Consider the following 19491-nt stretch of genomic DNA (forward strand, 5'->3'; position numbering starts at 1 on the left):
AACACCTAAGCAAAGTGCATATGAGCTCAAAGAGACTGAAGCAACAAACGCAGGGCCTACATGGGTCTACACCAAGTCTTCTGCATATATACTATAGCTATTAGTTTAGTATTTTTATTGGTCTATTGACTGTGGGAATAAATAGGTATTTGACCCTTGTGACTGCTCTTGGGAACTGTTTCCTACCTGTTGGGTTGTGAGTTCAACTTTTGCATAATCATTTGTGCTAAATCTTATTATATTTTATTGTGTCATGTTTAATTATGTCTTAGAAGCCTGTTCTTTTCTGATGAGAGATAGAAAAAGAATAGATCCAGAGGGGAGGGGAATGGGGGGAACCGATAGGAAGGAATGGAGGGGAATGTATAATCAGGATATATTATATGAGAAAATAATTTATTTCAACAAATGGAAAAAAATTGAAATAAAAATTTTAATGGGGAAATTAAAAATATAAACATAGAATATAGAGAAAATAATGATATTAGAAAGATATGATCCTCACTCAGTTTTTATGATATTGATTATTGTTTTGAATATTGATTAGAATTAGATGGATTGTGACATGTGCAAACACTTGGGATGAAATTTGTATTATGGCTTTCCAGAGAGATGAATGAATGAATAGTCGATTGATGGATAGAAGGATGAATGAACCAATGGATAAAGCATTTTAGGAATTAACCCCTGCAATTTTAAAGGTCAAGATGTTCCACGAATGGCCATCTCAAAGCTGGAGAAGCAGGAAAACCACTTCTCCTTATCAATCTAAAGAACAGTAGAGTTTCTGTTTGAATCAACATTTGGGCCTTTCTTAAGTCTGCTGTGTAGGATAAGCCTCTAGCTAAAGAAAGGCTCGCCTCGTGTTTTTAACCACACCAGCAGAGGAGCGCTTCTAGGCCTTTCATTGATTGAGGATGGAGACAGATTTCGGAGCCAGCAACTTGCTGTGAAGACAAATTAGAGAAGGGAGATTGTTGTATGCTATAGATATTGTTCAACTGAATGAAGATTTCTGTGGAGCAACAAGTAAAAGATCACACCATTCCACAATTCATTGTCCCTACAAGTTTTCAATGTGTAAAGTTATAGAGCTCTAATGAAGTCCCAGGTCACTCAGTACAAGTAATGGATGCAAAGTATCACACTTTACTACTGGTAAGTGTAAGATATGCTCTGCTTGAAGAATAATGTTATATGTAAACTCTGCTTTCTTAAAAGTGATGATTAGGTAAGTCCATAAAATGTGGAACTAAGAGAATGTGTACACATAGCCTCCAAGACTGAGAATTATTTAACGTTATCTTCACAAAAAAGACTTACGAAGACTGAAGAAACAGCAGAAAGCAACATTAGAAATATGAAGGCAAACTTCAAGAAAATTGAATTCTGACAAATGAATAAATTCTATTTTCTACTATATTAGAATAACAATGATCTCGCTCTTAGAATCTTAACAATAAAATATATCCCTATGTGCTGGATAGTTTTATGTCAACGTGACACAAACTAAAGTCATCTGAGAGAAGGGAACCTCAACTGAGAAAATGCTTCCATAATATCAGGCTGTAGACAAGACTGTAGGGTATTTTATTAATTAGTGATCGATAGGAGAGGGCCAGACCATTGTGGATGGTATAATCCCTGGGGCTGGTGGTACTGAGTTCTGTAAGAAAGCCAGATTGAGCAAGTCATGATGAACAAGTCAGTACACAGTAGTCATTCATGGCCTCTGTATCAGCTCCTGCCTCCAGTTGCTGACCTGTTTGAGACCCTGTCCTGACTTCCTTCCATGTTCAAAAGTGATATGGAAGTGTAAGCCAAGTAAACCCTTTCCTCCCCAACTTGCTTTTGCTCATGGTGTTACATCACAGCACTAGAACCCTAATTAAGACATCTCAATTTTAAAATACTAGCATCAATAGTTATAATGCTATTAGTAGCCACTTAATAATATTCAAACACATGTGTTAGAAGCCTATGGAACAAGTAGAAGTATCTATTCTTTCTGAAACATGATGTTATCACCACTGAAACATGATGTTATTACCCCAATAACATCACCAAAAATATAATAAACAAAAAATTAAATTTTGACTTAAAATTGCCCATTATCATCAGTACCATAGAACCACAAATAGGAGACTTGTATTAATATGAAAATATGCTAATCAGCAATAATACCTTGACATAAGTGAGAAAATGAAATTAGGAAACTTCTCACTATGTAGAATGTGAAAATCAGACTCCGATATCGGAAAGCCTGGATTATATTTAAGAGTCTCTTTCTTTTACATCTGTTATTCACTAATTGAAGAATTGAGACAAATACCTAACATCAGTATCTCAATTTCTACATCGCTAAAATTGATATAGAGATAGGAATATCTGTTCTACAGCAATTGTGTAAACAAATAAGCTCACACAGGTGAAGCATTTAGCAGGTATCTGTGAAAGGATACAGAGGTTTCTTGCAAAAATAAACAGAAGAAGTTGTGGTAGCACACATGAGTAGAAGGGTTTGAAGAGACAGAGGCAGAGAGCGCAGGGATATGAGGTCATCCACCTATTGCCTGGTATAATAATGCATGTCTTTAATATCTGCTCTCCAGCTTGAGGCAAAGGCAGGTGGATTTCTGTGGGTTGAAGGTCAGCCTTGTCTATGTTGTGAGACTCTATATCAAAAAAACAAAAGTAGTTATAATCTGGACAGTACTTGATAAATAGCCAAAGTAAAGATAGTAACTGTGTTAAAAAAGAGATCTGTACCCCAGGGGAAACAAGAGTCATGTAATGAAAACAGTTCAAGTGTGTATCAACTCAAGAAAAGACAAGGAAATTATGGTGCATATATACAGCAGAACATTATTGAGCCTCTGAAATGAAGATAAGTTAGTCACTTGTGAATCAATGTTGAAATTGGGGAATATTATAGGAAGTATTGTGTTAATTGAAATAAAACTTAAAAGAAAGAAAAGTTTCACATAATCTTACTCACATGAGAAATATTAAAATTTTGATTTTGATGTTGGAATGATGTCTCAGTATTCAAGAGTTAGGGATAGGACTGAGATTCAGGTTAAATTTTCTGCCCGTCCAGGGCACCTATGTTCAGTCCCAGCACTCATGTCAGGTGGTTCACAACTTCCTGTAACCGTAGCTCTAGGAATCTGTCACCCTCTTCTGGCCTCCCTGGGTACTCATACACACGTGAAGACCACATAGACACACATGGTGACCACATAGACTCACACATACACAAAAATAAATGCTAAAGAAAACCCAAGAAACACAGAAAGAGTTCTTTTGGCAGAATTTAAGAGTGAACTAGTAGCTAGTTCTGGATATATAAAGTAGGGAAGAGGCAAACGAAAGTTGGGTACTAGGTACTAAGTTACATTAGCTAACTAGTGTCAAAGGCTGAGTGGTATTGCCCAGTAGGGTGATGACAGATAATAACAATAATGTTCTGTGCTTTACAGAAAGGTATAGAAAGTGTTTTGAAAGAGTCATCATTAAAATAAAATCTCAAGGTTGATGAATTTAATATGATTTAAACATTTCACAATAGATGTGCATATTAACACATTTCATGGAGATCCATTAAGATAAACTTTTATAGAGATGTTTAAAAATTAACTTGAAATGCATTGGAGGTTTGGAGAGTTGCCTCAATTGTTGACAGTGTTTGATGCATAACCATGGAGGCCCAGTTCACATTCCAACATCCATGTAACGGTCTGCGCTTGAGCTTACCCATGCCTTCAACGTTAGCTCTAGCGGTGGGACAACAACCTTAGTGGTGGTAGAGACGTAAGAGCAGCTTTTGCTTGGGACTGACATTCAGCCAAACAGTAAGTGCCTCAGATTCAGGGAAAGGTCCAGCATCAAAGAAATAAGGCAGAGAGTGTCAGAAAATGAAATTTGTCATCGGAATCGGGCCTCTTTGCATGTTGCATGTGCATCTGTACACACGCATGCACATTGGTGAATGCACACACACACACATTTACCACTTGCATCCATACATATAATAAAAAAATCACATGGGTGTGATAAATGTGTTTATCATTTGTGAATACATTCATACATGTGACCTTGGGCAAGTCATCTCCCTCACTTCATTAGCTACCCTCTCTGTATCAGACTGCTATCATTTTAAGAATATAATCACTTTATACTTTAAGAATTTCATACAACGTTTTTTGATCATATTCACCATCTACTCTTACATCTTACTCTTTACAAATCTGCTCCCACATCTCTGTGCTTTAAGTTCCCCTGTCAGTGCCTTCTTAAACTAAAACACAAAAACAAAACTACCAACTTCAATTTGTGTGTATATATATTCTATATATCCATTGGTATGAGGCCATGCACTGGTGTGTGGCTAACCGACCAAGGGCTACCACATATAGAAAACTGAATGTTGCTCTCTCAGAAACTATAAGCTCTTAAAAGGATCCTGGTCAGGGCTGGGAGTTGGTAAGCCCCTCCCTGCTCCATACTAGAACATTAATGGACTTGATCTTTTGCAGGAAACCCCATGTGATGTCTGATTATGAATCCTATCATGTCCACATGTCCCCAACCTTTGGCACAATCCTTATGCTCTCTCTTCCATGATGGCCCCTGGATCTATGGCAGAAATAAGGGAGTTTCATATAGAGGTCTCATTTGTGGTTGAGAATTTCATTAATACTTATTATTTGATCAGTTGTGAGTTTCTAGGTTTCCCACCATCTACTACACAAAGAAACTTTAGGGTATAGAGATACAAATTTAGAAAAGAGTTTAATACTATATCTGATACAGAGTATCTGAATACATTACTAGTTCCTGTTGGGAACATAGCACTAAGGTTCTTGAGTCCACAAATCTCCAGAGAAAACAGAAATGTTAAGTGCACAAGGTTTTCTTTCCAGTGGAAAAGATGAAAAACCTGTTTCTCTATCCAGAAAACTGAGAATTAGAAATAATTAACTTGTTGCTTATCTGAATTGTCTGTTGGGCCAGGACATACCAAGTTCTTAGAACCAAGACTCAAGGTGACTAATAATCTAAATGAGCCAGAATCTGCCTCAAGTTCACACAATTAAGACCAGAGATGGAAAATAGCTCAAATGACCTCTACAGCTACCTACATGACTGGAGTCAGATGCTTAGACCCTTAAGCTAGTACAGGTAGCTTGAACCCATCATCTTGGAGGAAACAGCATGTTCCTCTAGTTGAGTTTCAGCCTAATTATGTTTCGTTGTACAATGGGAATTCTGTTACACCAGGAAACTTTTTTCCCCCAAATTGTACTGAGTGTAAATCATTGGAAATAAACTATGTGTTGTTGGGTTGCTGAAGTCTAATTCTGTAGTGAGGAGACAAGCAGGCATGCTTTTGGTCTCGCCCGACTCCCAGCTGCCTGGCTAGCTTTTGCCCCAAAATAACAACACACAAATTGTATTCTTTTAAACACTGCTTGGTCAATTTGCTCTAGCCTCTTACTAGCTAACTCTCACATCTTGATTAACCCATTTCTATTAATCTGCGTAGCACCACAAGGTGGTGGTTTACCGGGAAGATTCTAACCCGCATCCATCTTGGGCTGGAGCTTCATTACGTCTGCCTCACTGCCTTCTTCCTCCCAGAATTCTGTTCTGGCTACTCCACCCACCTAAGGGCTGGCCTAGAAAAAGACCAAGGCAGTTTCCTTATTAACCAATGAAATTAACACATAGACAGATGACCTTCCTACATCATAATCCAGGTTGACGAAGTCAATCTACACCAGATTTCCATCCTCATCTCTTTGTGTAGGTAATTTTCCTTTATAACAGCTGCAGGGAATCCCTTTAGGTTCTCCCCTGGGCCCTGGGGGTTCTTCAACCATCAGTTCTTCATCAGATCTATAGGTCCAGACACTTATGTCTTCCAGTTAGATGGAGTCTTAAATCCTAAAAGAAAGTGATTGGTTTATATATAGTATCACCATGATTTCAATCCATGGTCACATCTTGGCCACACTGTTCCATTGCTGCAGCTTCATAGCTTAATAATGACCTTAATGATGACCTCCTAACTCATCACAAAAAACTCATTTGGCATCTTTTGGTAGTATGAAAAGTAGCTATCAGCAACAAATCTTCCTTCTTAGTACCTTTAGCAATAGGGCCTGCCTATGAAGTTCAGATGGGAGACCAAGAACAATAAAGATAACATGTATTACTTAGGGATCTCAAGGCCATCCATAATCAACAATTCAAGGGACATTTGATTTGACAACCTATGATTTCTGGGGAAAAGTTTTAACCCTTTTCCGTGATGCTCTATTTGAATTGAGAAACACACACATACATTCACACGCACACACACATGTATATGTTTATGTTTATATACATATATCTTATATATTAAATATATATTTTATAAAATGATAAAAATTCTATATGGCATTTCAAGCATCTTTAATGTTATTCTTCCAGGCCTTCCTCTTCTTTATTTTATATCTGTTCCCATGTGAACATTTGCTCCTCATTTGATGCTGTTTCTCTTCCGATCACCTTTGTTCCTCTGACACTACTTTTTAAAGATCTTTCTTTACCTGCCATGCCCATGGCCCGTTTCTAGTTTCCTGAATTCTACCGATACTCTAGGTTTAATCCACAAAGTTAAATATTCGATGCTAAGATACACATTAGTGAGACCATGCAACAATTTTCTTTCTGGGTCAGGTGTTATCTCACTCAGTATTTCCATCCATCTTTTAGAAATGCTCATTGTTTTACAATGGAATAGAACATAATTGTGAATCAGGATCATGTTTCTGTTATCCACTCATTAGTTAAAGGACATCTAGGCTGTTTCCCATATCCTAGCTACTTTGAAAAGAGGATTACGAACATGAATTGACATCTTTCTCTCTCTAGAAGGAAATACAGTCCTTTGGGAACATGCCCAGTATTAGCTTATCTAGATCAAATGGTAGGCTATTGATTTAGAGACTTCTACAGTGGTTTCCATAGTGACTGGATCAATTTGCATTCCACCAATAATACATGACTTTTCTATTACCCTACATTATTACCAGTGTTTATTGTCTTATTTTCTTAACCTTAGCCATTCTGAATTGATTAGGATGAAATCTCTGAGTAGTTTTAATTTGCACTGACCTCTTAACTAAGGATGGTGGACACTAAAAAAAAAAAATATTTCTTAGCCATTTGTCTTTCTTCTGAAAACTTTCTGTATAGTTCTATAGCCCATTTTTCAATTTATTTTTTCATTTTCTCAGTATTTAATGTTTTTTTAGTTTTTTGCATTCTCTAGATTCTTATCTTCTATCAGACATATAGTTGGCAAAGACTTTTTCCATTCTTCAAGCTCCCTGTCAGCCAATTAAGCTTAAATTTGTAATGACTGTCATTGTGTTTAAATAAATGTAATTGTACATGTTATGGAATAAAACAATTAAAATAGATTCATGTATTAATTATTAATTATTAATGGTTTCTATTACTATAAGTCAATTACCAAGCATTCATCTCTGTTTCTGAACTTATTCTGAAAAAGAATAGGATAAAGACATCAAGCTTGTGCCTCTACAGCCTTGCTTTTTTTTTGAAGATTATACAAGAAATAATAATGTCACACAAAGCATAAATGAGCCACAGCTACAGAAAGCAAAATTTAAAATCAGAATGCACGGAATTTAGCATTCTATTCTAATATTTAATACTGTTTCATATTATGCCCATATGGCAATATCCTTTTAATAGCATATTTATTATTCTGAATTTTAATTCAAGAAAAAGATTATTTTGCGCTATAATCATGACACACATAGAAAGAAATGCCACTCTTGGGATCCTGAATGGTGCTTATTTTGCTTTGTCTCTAAACTGTGAAGGAGCCCATGAAGGCTTCACAGCAAGTAGGATGACCCCAGAGATCCTGGAACAATTTTGCACCGCCAACTCTTGTGGTAGCATGAATTTTAATCTCTATAGAAAACTCATGAAATTGTGCTCATTGTGAGTTCGACCTTAAAAGTATGCATACATAAAGACAACAACAGGGGAGATGGTCAGGATAACTTGCCGTGTAGCACTAAAATTCCAAGACATGTTTCCCGGACATGTAGCACTAAAATTACAAGACATGTTTGGGTTGTGACTCCAAAGGAGAGTTGCTATTCTTGATACAGATCCCATTCATAGCATTCATGAATTAAATTAAGAGGACTGGTACATAATAATGAGAAATAGATAATTTTTATTTTACTTTTATGAATAAAATTTAACATTTCTTAATTATGAAATTTCTCAACAAACCACAATAGCACTATCGGTAAGAATGATATTATTTCCATTAAAACTCATTTAATATCATATGTCAATTATGTTCATTATTAACATTATTTTAAATTGATGACTATACATTTTATCAACCAGAAATTACACGTATCACAACTTCAAAATTGCTGGTATTAAATTTAAGCCAAAGTATTATTAATTGATAAACATAAAGGTCTATTATCTAACAATTACACTTTGAAGTCTGTAACAAAAGTAACAAAATCAACATTCACAGGTGTCTGCCCTCCCATTTTCATTGAGGGAGTTTTGTTATCCACAATAACAAAGAAATAGATGCAATCTAAGAGTTTATTGGCTGATGAATGGATTAAAATAAAGAAGAAGGGTGGTGTGCCAGAGAAATGAGTCATTAATCAATGGGTACCAAGTTAAAATAGGATGATCAGATGTGGAAAATGTATTCTACATCACAAGACCAAGGAAATAAATATTTTTAAACTTTTCACCACAAGATGATGAAAATCTTTAACCTGATTCTAAATGACATATGTGTTAGAATGGAATAAAACCTGATAGCTATACTTTTGTTGGAAGTGTTACATACAAAAGTACAGAAAAAAACTGACCTCTTCCAGTCCATAAAATATCCATTGCAATTTACAGACAGTTCTCCAAAGAAATATGAATGACCAATAAATGTTTTATAGGTTCTCAGCAAATCAAGCCATCAGAAATGTGAAAATTAAAAGTACCTGACAATTATACCTCACTTTTTTTTTTTGGTAAGAATTACCAGCTGCAAGAAAATAATTGGCAGAACATGCTGCAGAATACCTGGGGAAAGATGAACACTTCCTCCTTATTGGATTGACCATTATGGTTATCAGTGTGGAGGCTTCTTTTTTTATTTTTAAAAATAAATCACTTATTTGCAGAAATATAAGGAATTTGAAAATATGACATTAGAACATATGCTGATGAAATGCAAACAGATAACTGAAAAGGAAAACAAATAAAAATATGGTCACCGGGGGTCAGATGAACCGTTCCAACCTCTGTGATTTTTTAAAATTTTAATTATTTATTTATTAAAGATTTCTGTCTCTTCTCCACCACCACCTCCCATTTCCCTCCCCCTCCCCCAATCAAATCCCCCTCCCTTGTCAGCCCAAAGAGCAATCAGGGTTCCCTGCCCTGTGGGAAGTCCAAGGACCGCCCACCTCCATCCAGGTCTAGTAAGGTGAGCATCCAAACTGCCTAGGCTCCCACAAAGCCAGTACGTGCAGTAGTATCAAAAACCCATTGCCATTGTTCTTGAGTGTGGAGGCTTCTAAAACACAAATAGAAATCTAAAACTAGAATGACCATAGGACTCAGCTATGCACTGCTAGGCATATCTCAAAAGACCCAATCTCCTGCTCCAGGAACACCTTCATATCCACATTTGGTGCTGCTGTGTTCACAATTCCAAAGAATAGATGTAGTCTAGGTGTCCATCAACATATGACTGAATAATGTAAATATGGTACATATGTATACATAGTAGAATTTTATTCATCCTTAAAGTAATACATAATTATGAGCATGTGGGAATATGGAAGGAACTGGAAAATATTAGATTAAATGGGTAGCCCAAGCTAAGAGAGATAAATACCACAAGCTCTAGGATGTAGATCCTAAACTCTTTTAACTATGCGTATCCTGATAGAATAAATATTGTCAAAGAACAGGAAATTAGGAAGGAGTTTAGGAGAGTGAGCCAAATAAGGCTTTAGGGAAAACAGTGGAGTGGGGATATAAGAAAAGAAAAGTAGAAGAATACTAGTAATGAAAGTATAAAAAGAAAGACTGGTGGGGTGGGAAGGGAAATAACAAAATTAATTGCATGTAAGACAACGCAAGTAAGAAGGATGAGTTATAGTAATCTAATTATCAGTTAATCGTGGAAAACAATGAATAAGAGGCAATAGTTCCAGCCCAGATGATGACCTAAAATTGGATCCAGAAAATACAGTTACTGAAAATGTTTATTTCAAAAGATGAGAAGGAACTGTGGAAGGTCATCATTTGACTCTGCTTCTAGTTGAGTTCACACTACACCGAAGTCTTCTACCATACTGCCGTATATTTTAGATCAAAAGATTTATATTTGAGGCCTACACAGCTGGCTCAGTCAGTAAAAAATCTGCCATGCATGCACAATGATTTGAATTCAGATCCGCAGGACCTATATCAGACAGCTCACAACTGTGTGCAACCCCAGTTACAGAGTATCTATGCCTTTGTCTAGACACACTTGCTCTCACATTCACACACTCCACCTCACTCACATATGTTCATAATTTAATATAAAATTATTCTTAAAAGTAATGGAGTGGAGAAATGATTGAGAAGACACCTGGCATACCTAAAGGGATACATATGCCTACACAGATAGACAGATAGACAGACAGACAGACAGACACACACACACACACACACACACACACACAGAGACACTTGTGTGCACATGCACACATGTCCTCTTTCCTGTATCTGTCTCACACACAGCTAGCATCATAGACAATGTCCCTAGCCACTTGATAGAAGAATGGGGTATTTACAAGATCAGTTCAGGCACAGTAAAGTGCTGTGTCTGCAGTTCTGTCTCTGTGCTCCAACTATTTCTGACTAAGAACATGATAAGGACTGTACCAAAACATATAACCACTTTGATTTGAACTGCTAGCTGCTAACGCTAACACTTTAAACGCCATGTAAATAGTCCACGAAATAAGTAGTCCTCTCTGTGCCTCTAAAGAACTAAGAGTTCTGTTCAACATTGCTAAGCAGAAAAGATTGCCTTTGACATAGCCAGTGACTGAAATGTGACCACAGTTCTGTCTGTGTGCGCAATCATCAGAGCACAGTCAAACCCTTGCACTTGGCATCAATTGTGCTTTGATTCTCAGATGCCACAAAATAGAACAGAGAGATGGAGAGTGGTATTTCCGAGCTGCATGAGTAGAAAGGTCTGGCTTGTGCAAGGAACTCAATCTTCAAGAAACAGAATAGCAAAGGGGGAGTTCCAGACTGGAACAAGCCAGCAAGCTAGAACATAATTAGGCAACTGATATATGTATGTATATGCCCCCTCACATTTTGTTACTGCCTAAAAGTTGACAGGATCTCTTTTCATTGAATAACATCAGGTCATACTATTAAAACACTTGATATTATGGATACTTGAGAGTACATGCAAAAATATTTCCTGCCGATCTATATGATATCCTATACAATTTTTTAAATGTCATGGATTCCCTTTTCAAAATACCTTTCATCTTGAAGATGATCTTAGAAAAACAAAGCCATTTTGAGATATGTTATTTCCTTTAGTGGTTTCAGATATTGTCCTATATAAGCAACTATAACAGAGTTAATTGTCTGGTATATATTAAGAAGCAATGGTGCATAAAACATTTCAATATCAACTCAGAGCAGAACAAAAGGCAGATTTGTTAATGCGATCAGTAAGGCAAATGACACAGAAAGTCACTGTTATTAATTATACAGGGGAAACAAATTAGAGACAGTCACATGCAAAGACAATCCCTTCAAAAAGGGATTATTGAAAAGAAAACATTATTCATATTTCCCTGAAGTTATAATATCAAGAATATTTAAGATTTTTTAAATCTTTGAAATAGAAAATTTAATGGTTTTGATTTTGTTAAATTTTTCTCTTTCAATGCCCAAGGGTTTAAATGGAGACAATTGTGAATCATTCTGAGTGTTCAGATATTCAGACAATCAACTCTCATTTTAGCAAGTGCCTATAAATTTGTTTCAGGGTCTCTACCTGTGGCAATAAGCCAAACCACAGGCAGCAGATCTTCCCAGTAGTTTTCAAAGCTGCTATTGAGAATAGAATATAAGTCCATATTTCAAATGTATCAGCATCTTCCTCATAAGTGTGTGTGTGTGTGTGTGTGTGTGTGTGTGTGTGTGTGTGTGTGAGAGAGAGAGAGAGAGAGAGAGAGAGAGAGAGAGAGAGAGAGATCTACAAATTAGTACTCCTCTAGTAAACAAGGAGATTCCAAGCTTACAGGACATCTCCCAGCACATCTCTTTGTGAGTCTGATTTTGATGTAACTTGGCATCTGTCCGATGTTATGCTCTGCTGTTATGGTGCATAACTTATGAATGGGTTTTGGTGTCTTATGTGTTTTTCTTTTATAGTAAACAGTTTTTGGCACCTGTCCCCAAATACCTTGAGAGTTATATAAAGAAAACAACGCATGGCAAAAGGCAGTGACAAATAGATCTAAAAATGGGACATGCACGAAATGTTAGTTCTGTTGTTAAACATCATTATTTTAGCTGGGGAAGAATTTTTTAAGACAGGGTCTCCCTATGTAACTCGGGTTTGCAAAGAACTTGTTGTTTTAGCCTGTAGCTAGTGAATCTCCCAAAGAGCTGGAATGACAAGTTAAATTTACTATCCAGAGTTTGATCTATTATAAGCAGTTTCTATAGTCACAAAAGTGCATATATGGATAAATTTCATTCATTTGCATTATAATTATTAAGAGTCACTTTTATCCTAAATAATCCTACAAGATTAGTTAGGAGTTTGACTTCTTCTTTTCTGATATGTATACCCATGATCTCCTTTTGTTCTCTTATTGCTCTAGCTAGAAATTTAATTACTGTATTGAATAAAAATGGAGAGAGTGGACAACCTTGTCCTGTTTCTGATTTTAGTAGGATTACTTTGAGTTTCTTTCCATTTAGTTTGATGTTGGATGTTGGCTTGCTGTATATTGCCTTTAATATGTTTAGGTATGTTACTTGTATCCCTGCTTTATCTAAGACTTTTATCACTATTTGCATATGATATGCTAGTATATTTAGGTGACCCAAAAAATTCTACCAAGCAATTCCTACAACTCTTAAACACCTTTGGTAATGTAGCAGGATACAAGATTAATTTAAAAAATCAGTAGCCTTCCTGTCTACAGATGATAAACTTGTCAAGAAAGAAATCAGAGAAACAATACCCATCACAATAGCTTCAAATAACATAAGATATGTTTGGGCAACTGTAACCAAACAAGTGAAAGACATGTATGACACGAAGTTTAAGTCTTTGAAGAAAGAAATAGAAGAAGACACCAGAATATAGAAAGATCTTTCATGCACTTGCATAGGTAGAATTAGCGTAATAAAAATAGTAATCTTACCAAAAAGATATCTACAGGTTCAATTTCATCCCAATCAAAATCCCAACACAATTCTTCATGGACCTCCGAAGAACAATACTCAACTTTATATGGAAAAACAGAAACAAAACAGGAAAACCAAAACAATTCTATACAGCAACAACAACAAAAACTTCTGGAGATATCACAATAGTGGACTTCAAACTCTACAATAGAGCTACAGTAAGAAAAACAGCCTGGTATTGGCATGAAAACAGACAGGAGGACCAATGGTATCAAATTAAAGATGTGGATATCAATCCACACACCTATGAACACTTAATTTTTTACAAAGAAGCAAAAAAGATAAAATGGAAAAAAGAAAGCACATATATCAAATAGTGCTGGCCTAACTGGATATCAACATGTAGAAGAATGAAAATAGATTCATATCTATCACCATGCACAAAATTCAAGTACAAATGGAACAAAGACCTCAATATAAAACCAACCACACTGAATCTCATAGAAGAGAAAATGGGAAGTTCTCTTGAATGCATTGGCACAAGAAATCACTTCCTAATTTTAATCCCAGTAGCATAGAAACTGAGAGCAACAATTAATAAATGGGACCTCCTGAAACTGAGAAGTTTCTGTAAAGCAAAGGTCATCAAGACATAACTGCAGCGTATAGAATGGGAAAAGATCTTTATCAATCCAATATCAAACAGAGGGCTGATCTCCAAATATACAAAAAACTCAAGAAACTTGACATCAATAGAACAAACAATCCAGTAAAAAATGGTGCACAGACCTAAACAGAGAACTCTCAAATGGCTGAAAGACACCTAAGAAAATGCCCAACACCCTTAGCCATCAGAGAAATGCAAATCAAAACAACACTGAGATTCCATCTTAAACCTGTTGGAATGATCAAGATCAAACACACTGATGACAACTTATGCTGGAGAGGGTGTGGGGTAAAGGGAACACTCCTCCATTGCTAGTGGGAGTGCAAACTTGTACAGCCACTTTGAAAATCAGTATGGCAATTTCTCAGAAAATTAGGAAACAATCTACCTCAAGATGCAGCAATACCACTCTTGGGTATATACCCAAAAGAAACTCAAATCACACCACAAGAACATGTGCTCAACTATATTCATAGCAGCATTATTCATAGTAACAAGAACATGGAAACAAGCTAGATGCCCCTCAAGTTAAGAACAGATAAAGAAAATGTGGTTCATTTCTACAATGGAGTACTACTCAGTAGTAAAAATAATAACATCTTGAAATTTTCAGGCAAAACATCCTATTGAGTGAGGTAACCCAGACTCAGAAAGACAAATAAAATGCACTCACTCATAAGTTGTCGACTGAGGTTTCTTTTCTGCCCAGTCCTTCAGTCATTCAGTCCCAAAGAAACACACAGAAGTCTACATTAATCATAAACTGGTTGGTGGATTAGCTCAGGCTTCTTATTAACTATTTCTACATCTTAACCATAATTCTTGACTGCGTTAGCCATGTGGCTTGGTACCTATATCAGAGAGGCATGAAAATGCTTCCTCTGTATCTGGGTGACAGTTACAGACTAAACTTTCTACTTCCCAGCCAGCATTTTTCCTGTTTTTGTTGCCTTGCCTCTACTTCCTGCCTGATCGCCCTGTCTATACTTCTAGCCTGGCTACTGGCCAATCAGTGTTTTATTAAAATAATAGAAGTGACAGGATAAAAGACCATTGACCCACAAGAATGAGTGGCTTTTAAACATAAAGTAAAGAAAAAGCAGCCTACAAAACACAACTCCAGAGAACTTAGACAAAAAGGAGATCCTAAGAGAGACATACAAGAATCTAAATAGGAAAGAGAAAAATACAAGATATTCTGAGTAAATTGGGAATGTGAGGGTCATGGGAAATGGTAAAAGGGGTGAAGGGAGGAAGAGGGAACATAGAAAAATTTATAGCCCAATATAAAAAAGAAAAAAAGTTTTAGAAGCAGTAATGAAATTCTGCATCATTATTTGTTCTTTGAAATTCTTAGCATAAATTGTAATGTAATTTAATTTATCAAATTAAAGTAACTGGGGAAATGTTGATTTAGTACCTATTTAATTTCAAGCAAGGGATGTTGTATAACAATTAGCGACATAAGCTAGAAAATAGATATTTCTAAGCCCAAACAATTCATTGCCTAAACACTAGAATAATAATCCATTTTTTAAGGTATTTCCTTGGGAGGTATAGACTCTTCTTTAGGAAAAAACAACAAGAAGAGAGCTGGTTTTGCTGTTTTTTAATGATAATAACACACTTGAGTAGACTGATTCTAACCAGATAAAATTGTTGTAGCTCCCAAAGAAATCCCCCTACCAGAAGCCAAGGGTCTCCTTTGATCACCCTTAAACCCTCAGAGACAGCCATACTGAGTATTCATTAGGGATGGAGGGTTAATTGATGGAGACCATAGCTAATAAGATGTTTTGTCACACTTCTCATTCACTCCCTTCTCTGGATCTGTCTAAGACTTGTTGATATTTCATGCCCCTAATTGGATTACACCCATCATGAGAATATCTGTAGCAGTTCACCCATTCACCTTGATTTTCTTATCCACAGGTTTGAATATGAATGATACTTGGAATAAACAGGCTAAGATTTTGTGGACAGTTACAGAGTAACTATACTGCAATCCTGATTTGACTTGAAAAAAAAAATCAAGGCCAATACCATTTAACATGATGAGCAAATAACACCTTACAGAACTGAAATAATATACTCTTAAGCTTAGAAGATCTCAGGTTGAATTAATTAGTATCTTTTCTTCAAATGATTCTTCAGGATAAGATGTATTTTATTTTAAAAGTCAAGGGGAATTTAGAGCCAGCAAACTGACCATAATGCACACATATAAACACATAAACATATTTGTGCATGTACATACACACACACACACACACACACACACACACACACAGACGGGGGGCAGAGAGACACAGAAATAGACAGACATGGGTGGAGAAAGAATAATTTTTTTTTTAAAAGAAAGTCTTTACAAATTGTTATCTTGAATTATTTGAGTGCTTAAAAATTCAACAACCTAGATGGGGTGGTGATGGTTCATGCCTTTAATCTCAGCACTCAGGAGGCAGAGGCAGGTGGATCTCTGTGAGTTTGAGGCCAGCCTGGTCTACAAGAGCTAGTTCCAGGACAGGCTCAAAGACAGAGAAACCTGTCTTGAAAAACCAAAGATACAAACCAGAAGAAGGAGTAGGAGGAAGAGGTGGAGGAGGAGTTGAACAGCTTAGAATTTATTGCCTATGCTGTCATTATTTTAAAAGATTTACCTATTTCTAATTATATGGATTTGCATGTGTGAGAGGGGATGCTTAGATAAGAGTCAAATGATACCCTTAAAATTGACTACAGGTGTATTTGAGCCACTTGGCATGAATTCTGGCAACCAAACTCAGGTCCTCTACAAAGCAGTGTGTGTTCTTACATATGTGAGATATCTGTTCACACACAATGTTTGTATTTTTAAGTCACTACAAAGTAAGAGGTGGTTTTTCTATAATCCTATCATAAACATGGAAAATTGTGCTTCGTTATGTCATGTTTACTTTACAAGTGGAATTATTCTGTCTCTTTCTTTAAAAGAGGAAAAATCTCAGAAACATTACTGCTGAATTTCATCACACTCTCATTTTTTCTTCTTCATGGATTTCAGATTTTTATATAGCTTCCCAGACCACAGAACCTCAAAGCAATCAGTGATACTATGGTCATAGCTAAAGATGCCATTCTTCTCTCTTGTTAGGGTCTCATTAACGTAAGCCTCAACAATTCTACAGGCTTCCATGTGAGTGAATTAGGTATGAAGCAGGTGAATTCAGTGAAGGAGGAAATGGATTTTTGTGAAATTCTAATAGAAACATGTATATTTGTCACTGATAATTTTGTAAAAGTCAAATTAAACACCATTTTTGTAAAGCTTTTTATACACAGGGCTTGACATTAAAAACATCCAGTGAATATTTTTATTAAAATAAAATAATATAAAATAATTGATGTTATTTAGGATTCAAGAAATAGTTATCATGTACATAGAGATAAATCATCAAAAGTAAGCAATTGTACTTCAGCATGGGTAATGAGAAATCTTTGTGGCTCCATTAAAAGAAAATAACCACTGAAATTTTAGGGTTTACAAAACAGCAGAACTACTAGGTTCTAACTTCAACCTAAGATAAAAAAAAATTTTAAACCTCTGACTAGGGCTAGAGAGATGGCTCAGTCATTAAGAGCACTGACTCTTTCAGAGGACCTGAGTTTAATTCCCAGCACCCACATGACAGCTCACAACTATCTGAAACTCCAGTTCCAGGGGATCTGACACCTTCACACAAGCATACATGCAGACAAAACACCAATGTACAAATAATACAAATAAATAAATTACTTTAAAAAATTCTCCGACTTAAGAAATTTTCTTCCTGTGTTATATGTCTAGTATGTTTATGAATTAACTTTTCCCGCTGAAATATTACATAGGTTTCCATACCATGTTTTAACTTGTGAGCCTACTCTCCAACTAGATAATCTCATCATTAATGATTGAAAATACTGAGGTGCAAAACCTTGCCAGTGAATAATATTTGGAAAAACTACTACCCATGGAATTTAGAATGTAACAGGCATTTATCTTCATCTAGTTGACCCTATATCTATTTATTGTGTGGCAACAGAGAAGAAATTTTGTCTTGCTTAGCAGACATAGTCTATAAGAATGAAAAGCTAAAAATATTGCAAATGTCAAAATAAATAACATGCTTTGCATGTCTCCATTTACTGGGTCTGTCATAAAAAAAGCAATTAGTGACACAGGAACTTTATCACAAAACCAGGAAACAGCTTATAAAGTGGAAGATGTTAATTTGCCCTTACTATGTTCCAGAAATGGTGAAATAGCCAAATTTTAACTTTGAGATAACTAGAGGTGTTATAAACCTGAATGTTTCAGAAGCATTTGGTCCGGTGTCATTCATGACTCTCCACACAATAGCCTTGCTTGTTTGCTCTTTGTTGGGTGCCATAAATTTGTGATCAAGTCCAAGACATCAAAGCTACATATACATTATCACAAGGTGATGACAAATATTTAAATGCATGAAGATAAAATCTAAACACTAGGAACAAGATAAAGTCACTTTTTGCAAAAAAACAAGTGTTTAGCTACCTTAATACAGCCTCAAAGGGCATTTCTGCAAACAAAGATCTATTCACTCACTGCAACTAAGGATATGATAATTATGAACATGTCTGTCCAGGACAAATCAGCATTCCTGACAGCATCATCTCTTTGAACTACCTCACCGGCCATACGGGTCTTTTCATGAGTCATTACAATATTAGCTAATAGATACAAAGACACAGAGTTAATCTAACAGGTAAAAGCACTTTTGCCATTTCTTAAATGAGATAAAGTTAAGGGAAACAAAGCTTGGAAGAAACAAATCCAATTAAGAGCCTAATTAAAACAAAACTTTACTTGCAAATGAGAAAAGTAGTTATCTGTGTCAGCAAGATTTCTTTAAGACAAAAACTGATGAACTTACCAAATATGGCAGTGTGTTGTGTTTAGTCACAGCAGGAGAGCAAAGAGGAAGCTCTCAGAACTCTTTCTGGGTACATTTCCTGAAAAATGAAAATTAAAATAACTAAATATGAAAATAGCTAACAGGAACAGAAAAAGCATTGCAAGTAAAAGCATGATTTATACAGCGGAAGACCACATTTTACAATTTCAATTTTAAATATACATAGAGTTCATTCTTGCATATGATCACTGATACTTAGAAACTAGCAGTTGATCTACCTGTTCATAAATCACCTGTCTTCCATACCCATGTATGTACACATGTATTATAGATTCATAACTGAAAATTTCTCCTGGTCATTATTGAAGTTCCCATTATCCATCCACTCATTTAGAT

General features: G+C 35.8%; 1 protein-coding gene across 4 annotated transcripts in view; it reads right to left on the reverse strand.

Moving 5' to 3' along the window:
* Positions 1 to 19491, reverse strand: part of Marchf1 (membrane associated ring-CH-type finger 1) — an 803748-nt gene that overhangs the window by 529082 nt on the left and 255175 nt on the right. For all 4 annotated transcript variants that reach the window (XM_041674955.1, XM_041674953.1, XM_041674949.1 and 1 more), the window contains exon 2: positions 19114 to 19192. The gene's annotated coding sequence lies outside the window, so the exon portion shown is untranslated. The remainder of the gene's footprint in view (positions 1 to 19113; positions 19193 to 19491) is intronic.

The sequence above is a fragment of the Microtus oregoni genome, unplaced genomic scaffold (genome assembly GCF_018167655.1).
Source record: "Microtus oregoni isolate MIOR12 unplaced genomic scaffold, Mior012 000025F_ref0000491, whole genome shotgun sequence".
NCBI lineage: Eukaryota > Metazoa > Chordata > Mammalia > Rodentia > Cricetidae > Microtus > Microtus oregoni.